At 39.8% G+C, this 11,516-nt stretch overlaps 1 protein-coding gene across 1 annotated transcript in view; it reads left to right on the forward strand.

Annotated features, from left to right (window-relative positions):
* The window catches only part of LOC102764753 (breast carcinoma-amplified sequence 3), a 247,028-nt gene that overhangs the window by 42,644 nt on the left and 192,868 nt on the right, over window positions 1–11,516 (forward strand). The gene's annotated exons all lie outside the window — the stretch shown is intronic.

Here is an 11,516-nt window from a genome sequence, read left to right on the forward strand (position 1 = left end):
CCTCCTCTTTATAGCTCTCCCAGGAGCTGTCTTCCGCGGAGAACACTGCATGGAGCAAAGGTTGTACTTTTGGGAGATGGACGTTTTATAATGATACGTTTTGACAACTTGCTCTGGTCGCCATGTGTCTCCCAGGCCTGCCAGTGGGTGGGTGCTTGTCAGGAGTGGGGGTATGTCTGAGAAGGGCTGCTTTATAGCAGCTAGACTCGACGCTCAACTTCCAGGGCCACGAGTCTCCTCCGAGCCGGCGGGAAGCAGAGCAGAAGAGCCGCGTGGCTCCTGGAAGTGACTCGGAGGAAACGGGCAGGTCCTGCTCAGGGTGGTGCTGAGCCCCAGCTTTAGAGCCTGGGAATGACACCTTTCGATCTCCCATGAACTTCTCCTTGGACTCCTGTGCCCATATTTAGAAACTACAATGTGGTTAATTTCTTTTGTAGGGCCACCCTTCCAGGTCTCGGGAAGCCATGTTTGTGTCTAGGGCAGACACGGCCAATCATTAAAGTACATCCATGCCTGCATGGGACAAATGCTGCCAGGACTTTTCTCTCTATCGAGAGTGCTCCTCAGTTTGTTGTTTGTGAGGGCAGCATTGTGTTCCACGGCGTTGTTGCCTCCTCTCTGCTCTGTGGCTCAGACACTGGCAGGTCCCGGCAGGGCACGTGGATGACGCCCTTATAGCATCCGTCCAGTTGTTCTGATCACGTATTAGGTGGACAGCTGAAATACTCACACTCAACTTGACTAAGTTTCTATGGCTAATTCTAAATTTTACTATAAACACCCTTTTCTCTTACTAATTCTAAACGATAATTGCGTAAGTATTTTTCTCGATTCTGACTTATAGAGCTTCTTAAGATCCAACAATTCAAAAAATGTCTTCCCAATTAATTATGAGAAACTGATCTGGTACAATTTCCTTTATTATCATTAATTCTCTTGTATCCAAAAGAATAATCAATACAACCCAGGGAACCCCATTTATCAGAATAACCACAAAACTGATTTTGAATGACCTCTGGCCTAGAGCACTGCAGCAAATTGGTCCCACAAATATCAGTCTCACTGACCTGCCTCTCCTCCCCACCGCCCGTTTGTCCTGTATGACTCCCATAGCGTCTTCTTCCCCAAATGTTACGCTGATCACATCACTCCTGTTTTCCAGGACCTCTGACGGTATCCCATTCTGCAACAGGGAGTCTCAGTACTTTGATTGACGAGTCACGATTCTCGCCATGTTTCTTGTGCAGCCCTTCTATGAGCACCTACACTCGCGTCAAATGGACCTTGTTAGTTGAGTCGGGTTCCAGGCAGTTCAGGTCCTGGCTCCTCACATCAGCATCCAGAAAGGCTTCTCCTGGGGTCTTACGAGAATTTTTTTTTCATGAGGTCGGAGTCAGACCAGGGTTCTGGTAGAAACAGGAAAAGCGGGAGGCTGTTGTCTGCTGTTAGATTCAGGAAGCATTCATCACTTTGATGGATGCTCATTCTTTAGTTATGCTTTCAGTTTTATTTTAATAAAACTGGAGTGGAGGAAAGTGGTGTTCTTGGGCAGATGTGACTTTGCCTCAGAGGCCGGGGGGTGGGGGGGGGAGTTCCTCTTTGTGAGGACGAGGTCCTTGTCATGCCATCAGCTTTCACACACAATAACCAATAAAATGCCAACAAAGTTGAAACCGCAGCAGGTCTTGGCTCCCAGGCAGGAGTGCTGTTTTGATGCTGTGTAGCGTCATGTGTTGGGCTAAGTGTCACCCATGGTTTCTTTCTGGAGTCCAGGCCATGCACCCTCTGTCACAGGCAGGTGGATAGAACATAGGTTTTTGGTTTGTCATTAGAAAAGTTAGCATCAATTTTGGAAGCCATGGACTCAACTCTCTGCTTGTTAATCTGCTCGCCAGGCTCCGGTCTGATTGTGTTATCTAAAGGGCGATTTCCTATCTACACTCGTATTCAAGAGTCCTGGAACTTTTTGCCATAATCTAGATTTATCTTCCTATGAAAAGTGATTTTTCTGTGTTTTACCTGAGTCCTGTTAGCTCATTAATGTTCTCAGAAAACTTATTTACAATAATTTAATAATACTTTGAATGTATGAGGAATTGCATCGACCCTATAATATATTCAGGAAAGATATACTAGTAAATCCCATTTTACAGATGAAGAAATTAAGGTTCAGAATGTTAGGTGATTTAGCCAAGGTAAACCAGTAAGTGGTGGACATAGGACTGGAGCCCACGTTTCCTGACTCCTCCCACTGTTTTCTGTGTTCTCTTTCTGTAAGTGATGCCATTTTAGTATTTGACTCACATGTGACATCTCTTGTTGTATAAGATTGTTTGGAATCCTAGATTCTAGAGTAAACTCTGCTACTAACCAGATGACTTTTAGCAAGTCCATTTAAACTTTTTCTTAGAGTAATTCTAGGATCATTACCAGTGAAAAAATATAAAGTATTTATAAGTTTATGGCTCTGATTACATTTAAGTGAAGTAACAGTCATATCACAGACATTAGTTCTCACTGGGAATTTTTCATTTTATTTCTTTTAAAAAAAATATATGTTTTTATTGCTATCACCTAGGAAGAGAGGAAGAGAGAGATAGAAACATCAATGATGAGGGAGAATCATGGATCGGCTGTCTCCCTCACGCCCCACACTGGGGCTCAAGCCCGCAACTCAGGCATTCGCCCTGACCGGGAATCGAACCACAACCTCCTGGTTCATAGATTGATGCTCAACCACTGAGCTATGAGGGCTGCATTTATTTCTTAATAACTTCACTGAAACAACAGGTGAGAAGGAGAGTTTCTGACTTTGATTGTTTCAAAGCTATTGTTATTTTCACTTATCTCCTGTGGCTCTTCTTTGGTCTTACTAAGCTTTGAATTAGGTGTCGAAATCCGTAAGCTGGAGGGTACAAATTACTATTCAGTAAGCAAACGCATAATCTATCTTACATTGTGGAAACAAAATTCTATCCCAGACTCTTACAGTTACGTGTGAAAAATTGGCATTTGAGATTTTAAAATAAATCCTAAGCATTGGAGTTCTCTTCCACCTTCACTAACTTATTATTTCGACATAAAGGCCTTTCTTCCTCCAGGCCTGTGCGCCCCAGGCCTTTTCAGCATCGTGGTCTGCACTTCTCTGTTTTTCTTTCCCTGGGAGTGCTGATTAGTGACTTGCGGTGTGGATTCTGATTTATCGCAGACCAGAGCCGCCCCTTAGGGGCTGAGCAGAAACACTCATGAAGGAGCCCTGATTAAAAAGAGTGGTAATGAAGACAAATGTTTCAGAGGGAGTTGAGAGAAAACCAGTGCTTGGCATTCCCGCAGCTCCTCGGAGCTTTTGAGAAGGAGGTGGTGGTAGCCAAAGGAAATATTTCCCCTTTGTTGTTTATTTCTCATGGCACTGGAAACATTTTTCTTTTCCTCCTGGGTGTTCTAATTCTCACTTGTTAACTGCTTTTCATGCAGGGTTGCAATTAACCCCTGGCAGATTCCTCACCAGGTTCCCCTTATAGCCACTCCATCGCCAAAGAAGTTTTTAATGCTTTGACCTATAACCATTTTTAAATTCTTCAGACTTGACACTTTTGCCTAATTTCTCAGATCATTAAGTCACACTTCTGGGTCATCCCCCTTCCTCCTCCCCCCTTAGTGATTTTTACTAAATTTGATGTTAGGTGCCTATAATCATTGTCCCTTCCTCTTGTTTTTACAAGACAGAATGACAGTAGAAAAAAACAAATTCCCATTCAGTTGATAATTTTAGTCACAACTAGGTCAAAAGTTTCAAACCAAGTGTATATGCCCATAACTAAGGACACCATTCCAGCATCACTTGAGTTCAGGTGGGAACTCTGCAAACACCCGCTATTGCTTGGTCTGCGTCTTTGGGCATCTGCCAAAGCAGTAGTCCCATCATCTGTGTCTACATGAGCTGTAATCCACAGCCTTACCAAAATCTACCTTCTTTCAGAAGATTCCCTAACGCTGGGATTGATGCTAAAGATATAGATGATTTCTGACAGGCTCATGCAATGAGTCTCTGAACAACATTGTAGGGTCAAAATACCACATCCAAAACACTTAGGGATGGAGAAGGATAAAGTAATGTGGAAGCTATGGAGTATTTGGTGAGCAAGAGCAAAGCTCCATGCATCTACCTGGTTAGTGTGCTCCATAGTGTGTTCAGTGCTGAGGAGGCAAGGTGCACAGAAGGAAAGACTAGAAATAGAGGAGAGATCCCACCCCTTTGAACTCTGTCAATAGAAGCTCCTTAGCAGGTCCACATTGATTAACAGGAAAAGATCAAAGAACCCAAGCAAAGTTCAGGAAATGCCGCCACCCCTGATTCATTCGGCCCACTGAAATGTTTGATTTCTAGAAGCGGGTAATAGTTTCTGATCCAATCAAGTGATTCATTCTTGTGGAGAAGATCTCAGTGTACTTAGAGAACCTTATGAAATATCCAAAATCAAAGGGAAATTTTAAATCTCATCTAATCAGAAGAACAAAGCTGATACAAAGGTAGAAGTCATCCTTATGGCCTTTCTGGCATTTCTGCTTCTGACTTAAGGCAAAACAAAAACAAAGAAATGAGTAACAAAAGCAACAACAGCAATATATTATGGTATACCTCAGATATTCGGGAGAATTTGAAGTTGTCCCATTCTGAAGAACATATGAGATTAAAGATCAACAACATGGAAGATTCAAGAGCACTCATTGAGAGAAGACTTGGGTGAAACCTTTCACACTGAGGTTGTTTCTATTGAGGTTTGGTCTTCTGAACTCTTCTCCAACTCTAAAGGAAAGGTCAAGGGCTGAGTCTACGCTAACTCATGTCAAGAGCAGGGGCTGTAGGAAAGGCCAAAAAATTGCTGCAGCTCATCTGGAAACAGATGAAGATTTAGGCTGCTGGACTTAAGTGCCAAGTTTGTAGGATTACTTTAGGATCGTGCTCCAGCGTATTAGAATTCCATGAACATTTGAGCCATTTGACATTACTTCCCTGTTAACTGGGGAAGAAAGACTCTTAGTAATTTCCAAGACTGAACGGAATTCCCCCTCAAGTACTGATGGACTCGTCCTGGTCTTAAATATTGGCATGCGGTTCTTTATTTTTCCTGGCTTCAGACAGGCATATTAAGATTTCATGGATATCTGAATCTTTCTTTGAGTATCTGGGAACACATCAGAGAAACCAGATAGACAAGAGGGAAAAGGAAATAGGCTATTTCCTTAGCCCTTTGAAGCAAATGAATTGGAAGGCTGCTTTCTGTGACGTTCATTGGCCCACAACTGCCTGGAATCTGTAAAAACACCACCTTTTTTTCGTTACTATGTAATATTTAACAAAGTATTTCATAGACGTATTAAGCATGATTTTCTCCCAGCATCCATGGAGCAGAGTTGGAGGGACTGAAGCATTGGATGGCTATGAAGTAATTTGAGATTGAGGGAGATACTACTGAAGGAATTACACACAGAAAGTGAGAGGTAGAGTTTGCTTGATTTGGAAAATAGGTATTAAATTTATTTATTTATTTATTTTTGAAAATAAGTATTTTAAATAGTCTGCTTCAGTCCAGTGTGGGTGGCTAGTATAATTAGATAGGAGTCAAGTTCAGAACCAACACTGACAAAGGACATATAATTTCATAGTAGGAAGATTAAGGTCAGTAATAATAGTGAACATTTATTGATTTAAAAATATATGTTAGGGAAATTCACAAATAATCTGCAATAACTTGAAATGCATACCATTTGGAACACTTCCTTTTCTCATGTATAAATTAAAATGTTTGCTGCCTTTTGCAAAATGTCAGTTCTCCAAAAATGTGTCCGTGTATTTCTGTACCTGCAGTGTAGTAAAGCTTTAGCTGAAACCCCATAATTATAGTGGCATACTGTCACTTAGGTTCCAAGCAGCAAAATAAACAGTGCCGCTCAGAAATTGTAAAAAAAAAAAAAAAAAAAAAAAAAGTCTTAGGCACTGTGCTCAGTACTTTATGAGTGTTATTTCATTTAATCCCCATTTTATAAATTAGGAAATTGAGGTTTTGGCAGAATTTGACAGGCTGGTTAGCCAGGGCTCACAACCAGGCATGTCCAACTCCAGAGCCCTCACTCTCTATACCACGCTCCACTATCTTTCTGTGTGTCTCCAGTCAGTCAGTCCATTTATATAATGTGAGAGCTGCAATTTCTAGGTTCTTTTGGCTCTTAAATTGTAGAAAACTATATAAAGTTGGGAGGACTTTATTATGGTGAGACATTTAGAGAGAAACTGAAGTCATGATTGTATTGGCATTTCAAGTTAATAATACCTATCATCGATCGAGCATATACTGTATATCAGGCACCGTGTAACTAAATAACAAACAGATAAATTAATCCTCAAAACAATCCTTTTGACATATGTTTATTGTCCCAAAGAAATATCATAGTTATTCATAAAGAGTCGGCCACATCAAAGACGTAAAAGACAGTTGTTTAGATTTCAAAGGGCGTTAGTTATCATAGGACACCACTGTGGCTATTGAAAGTAATAAAAAATTGGAATCATGAAGAAACAAGAAATGTCTCCAGATTAGTATCTGTAAGTTTTTCTCATGCAATCTTTTGAAGAAAACATTTTTTAAAATTAGTAAAAGTGGTATTTTTTGTCTTTAAAATTTGAATTCATATTCTCAGACTTTTCTTGAAAATAGTTTCACATTATAGGTAAGAAGTTTCCAGTAGTTTGGACTATCTGAGACAGTGAGAACAACTAACCTGTGTGTGACGCACCCTGTTTCAAACTTCTCATATGACACTATGAGATTCTCGGTAGTACCTTCATTATAACAGATGCTTATAAATATGGAGTTGTTTCTTCATAGCTGGTACTTTTTGTCACTTAATCCTAATTTGCTTAATTCAAGGACACATACTGGGGAGCTAGTTTAAGGATGACTTTGCCGCAATAATCAGATTATCTTAGTGTCATTTCACCATAGTGGCCTGAAATGCGATTTTTATTCCTTTAGTCAGCATACCATCTCATTGGAAATATTACAAGCAAGCTGTTGACAAAACTTAGGCCCAAGTTCATCTGTTCTTTAGCAGGAATAGCTAGAAGATTCTCAGTACTTCCAGAGATCTCAAGAGAAATGCCCTGTTTTGTATCTGATCAGCTACCTTCTCACCTTGAAGTCCCATGTATTTGCTATAGCAGGGCTTGGAAAACTACTGTCACCTCCTGTTTACGGACAGCCCACAGGTTATGAATGGTTTTCACACCCTGGCCAGTTTGGCTCAGTGAATGTCACCTTGTCAATTGAAGGGTCACAGGTTCAATTCCTGTCAAAGGCATGTACCTTGGTTGCTTTCTCTAAAAATCAATGGAAAAATATCCTTGGGTGAGGATTAACAACAACAACAACAACAACAACAACAAAAAATGAAAAGAAACAATGATTTTCAATGGTAGAAAATAAAGAAAAGAAGAATATTTTATTACACCTGAAAATTACTGAAATTCAAGTTTTAGTGCTCATAAATAACATTTTAATGTACTACAACCACATTCCTTCACTTACGTATTGTCCATGGCTACTCTCTTACTATGATGACAGAGTTGAGTAGTTTGTAACAAAGACCATATGGCCTAGTGATACTTCCTATCTGGCTCATTATAGAAAATTTTGTTGACCACCGACGATAAGATCAGGTCCAAACTCTTTCCTAGCATAGCATACAAAACCTTTATGACTGGCTCCTGCTACCTGACTGCTTCATTGTCTCCACTCCTCTCTGGTAAACAGCCTGAGCTCTACCCGTTCTGAACTAACCATTGTGAACTACTAGAACTTCTTACACTCTGACATCTTTCTGCACATCTAAGTATTTTCCTCTGTTATTCCCTTTACACAAAATCATTCCTTTCCATCCTGGGAATCCCTGACAAATTCCCATTTGTCTTCTGGCTTCTACTTTCACAGTACAATTTTGGCTTAAGCATCCCCTCCCTTCTCTGCAGCCCTAACACCCTGTGCTCTGTTCCCACCTTCCACTCCCTCACTAGACAGTAAGCGTTTGGAAGGCAGATATTGTCTCTTGTTTGTCTTTTTATCCTTTGTACAGGGTTTCTCAACCTCATCACTATCAGCGTTTTTTACTGGATAATTCTTCATTGTGGGAGCTGTCTTGTTCATTGTAGGATGTTTAGCAGCATCTCCAACTTCCAGCCAATAAATACTAGGTGATCCCTTTTCCCCAGGCATGCCAATCAAAAAAGTCTGCAAACATTGTCAAATGTCCCTTGGTGGACAAAATTGTCCCCATTTGAGAACCACTGACCTAGTGTCTTGCATAGTCACTAACCCGTAGTAGACACTGAGTAAATGTTGAATTCCGTAGTAAAAGACTTGATTCGTTTGAATTGTACACTTCAAATGGATGATTTGTCTGATGTACTATTTATAGCTCAACAAGGCTGTTTTTAATAAAAAGACATGGTTTACTAACAGCTATTATTAGTGACATTATTATTGTGGGGCTTTTGGTGTTCAAGAATAATTGCCAGAGCAACTGATTGTGTCATGTACTGTACTTGTTGATGCCAAAGACACATTATCTCATTTAATACTGATTCCAGACCTGGGAGGTTGACTTCATCTTTTCCTCTTTCTTTGTTGGTAAATGCAGACGCAGAAAAGATTCAGTAACTTGCTCAAAAGTCTCTACTCTTGGCTGGTTTCAACGCCTGTCTTTGTATCACTTGACCATGTTGCTTCGGCAAGCCAGATATTCGCCACAAGAATTCTAACTTCTAGGTTAAGTGAAAATGCACTTAACTACCAAAGACAATGTGTTTACAGAGCAGATATGAGCAGTTTCTAAATAGCAGGAGCATTGTTTTTGTTCAAAATGCTAAACACTGTTTCTTATCAGTAGAATTGCCTACATGCCCTGTGGACTATGGTAGGTTTTTGTTTTGTTGTAGTTGTAGCTGCTTGGGTTGGTTTGCTTTCTTTGAGTCTACCAAGGGGCCACTTTTTATTTTCTTCCAGGTTCTTAGATCCTCAGGTGGTGGGCTATCTATTCTGAAACATTATAAAAATCTAATATTTAGCCTAAAAAACAAAAAGAAAATTAACAGGTGGCATTACCAGTTCTGTCTTTCACTTTGGCTTGGAGCAATGGCATTAAAGCAAATGTAATCCAAGACTGGTCATCTTCTGACCAGTATTGGGCAGGGGAACTTTCTGCAGTGATGGAAATGCGGAAGGTCTGTGCTGTCTGGTATGATAGCCATATGTAGCGATTGAGCACTGGACATGTGACTCATGTAACTGAGAAACTGGATTTTTGATTCATTTAATTTATTGACATTTAAATAGCACAACTTTAGACATCTTAGCTTTGACAAAACCACAAACCTAAGCTTAACCCCAGAAAATATATTAGGGGTCAGAGACCCTGGTTTCAGATTGAATAAATTACCTGTGGTGAATACATATAGAAAGGGTAGGAATATCTACTTTCACAGTATAATTTAAAAGGTTACTGGTATACCTCAGCTATGTGATTGGTAGAAAGACAAAATTTCTCTATGGGGATGGGGGTTAAACTCACATTGCATTGTTACTTTAACATTTATGAACACCTAGCAAACCATTTTGTGTTTTTCTCTTGACTTGAGTGTTAGTGATAAAATAAATTATCTATTTAGGGGCAATGTTGAGACATTGAGGAATAAAGTGGGAAATGTGTATTTGATTGTTTTGGGTATCTAAGAATTATTGGTTGAGTAAGAGACTTTTGCTTTGTTGAAATTCTCGAATTTTTTTTACTAAAACATTTCTTTTTTTGCTCTTGGTCCAAATGACGACTACATTTAGTAATTTAACAGTAAACTAACAAAATTTTTCTTCTCTGGGTAGATTGCTAAGTATTTTCAGAAGATTCAATGCTGTGGGATATTCTTTTTATACCCATAATATTTTAATTTTGATAAAGAAAATAAAATGTCATTAAGTTGATATATTTTCATTTCAAATGCCCTCCTAAATTAGCTCTAATCTTTGGCAAGTTATAGTTAAACCCATTTTATGCTTTTGCTTGTATCTGTTCATTAAATTTATTAGGTCTCAAAAAAAAAAAAGCAACTCAATTATAATGGAGACAGACATCAGCTTTTTTTTTCATGGATCTTCAAGAATTATCACTGACTTTTTACTTACATTTACTTTGCCCCAGCACTTACCTTATATTAATTACTAGTGATTGAAGTTTTAAAATATAGATGCATTCTTCACTTGTCTTGGCCCAAAGGCCAAGAAGTAATAGATGCGTTCATACAGATTATACATTATTCTCCTCAGTATTACATATGACCTAATCTAACAATTTGGATGATTTAAAAAATAATTTTTAAGATATGTTTTTCGCTTCCCCATGTCCTGCCTTGCTCCTTGTAAGGAAGTGTGATGAAGTTACAGATGTTTGGGATCTGGCTGCAAGAGGTTCACAAATACTGTTTCCATACTGTGGTTTTGGTATTTCCCCTTGCACATGTGTCTTCTTTAGTTTTTTACTCACTCTGTCAAGAGAGAGAGAATTGGCTGCTCTGTTTGTACACTGATATCAGGTGGGCTCCGTGGAGGCTTTGTCTGTGGCAGAAACCAGAATGTCCAGTAGTTGGTGAGCTAATGAAGAAATGTCCTTCAAAGGACTTCCATGTGGAATACTCACCCAGAAAGATGTAGTGCTATTATTGACGGTTTCCTCGATCTCAAATATGCAGCACAGTTCAGCTCAATATCACCATGCTCCATGTTCTAAGGCAGGAGTGGGAAACCTTTTTTCTGCCAGGGGCCATTTGGATATTTATAATATCATTCGAGGGACATACAAAATTATCAACTTAAAAATAGCCTGCTGTATTTGTCAAACATTTGATTAACTCACCCCTAATGCCTTGGCAGGGCCAGCCCAAATGATTTCGTCATCATATACAGCCAACTGGCCGGACATTCCTCACCCCTGCTCTAAGGGGCACAATTAAGGGAAAAGGCATGCCCCCTGGTCCTCTGAACCTTCGGATTCTGGTGATAAAAATAAAACTCCAGTGACCGTGGTATAAGGCAGATCAAGTCCCCTTAGAGTATGCAGGAGGGAAAGATTAGTTCCAACTGAGGTGATCAGAAAATGTTGTGTAGAAAAAATGACATTTGAACTGGAATTTGAGGAAGAGGTAGGATTTTGATAGAGATTGAGGAAAGGGACTCCTGTTGGCAAGAGATAAAGGCACACATACTGGACTAATTTGGGGACAAATGGGAATCTGCTTTGAATATATAGGAAAGGATATGTGAGGGGAAGTTGTGGACGACCCAACTCTCTAGGGTGCTTAGGACCAGACTGGGAAAGAAAAGTGCAGAGGGGGTGGGGGTGGGGGGAGTGAAGTGTTTTCGGTAAGCGATGAGTTTAGGAAGATTCTTTTAGCAGCAGATAGAATAAATAGG

This window comes from Myotis davidii, unplaced genomic scaffold (assembly GCF_000327345.1).
Source record: "Myotis davidii unplaced genomic scaffold, ASM32734v1 scaffold684, whole genome shotgun sequence".
NCBI lineage: Eukaryota > Metazoa > Chordata > Mammalia > Chiroptera > Vespertilionidae > Myotis > Myotis davidii.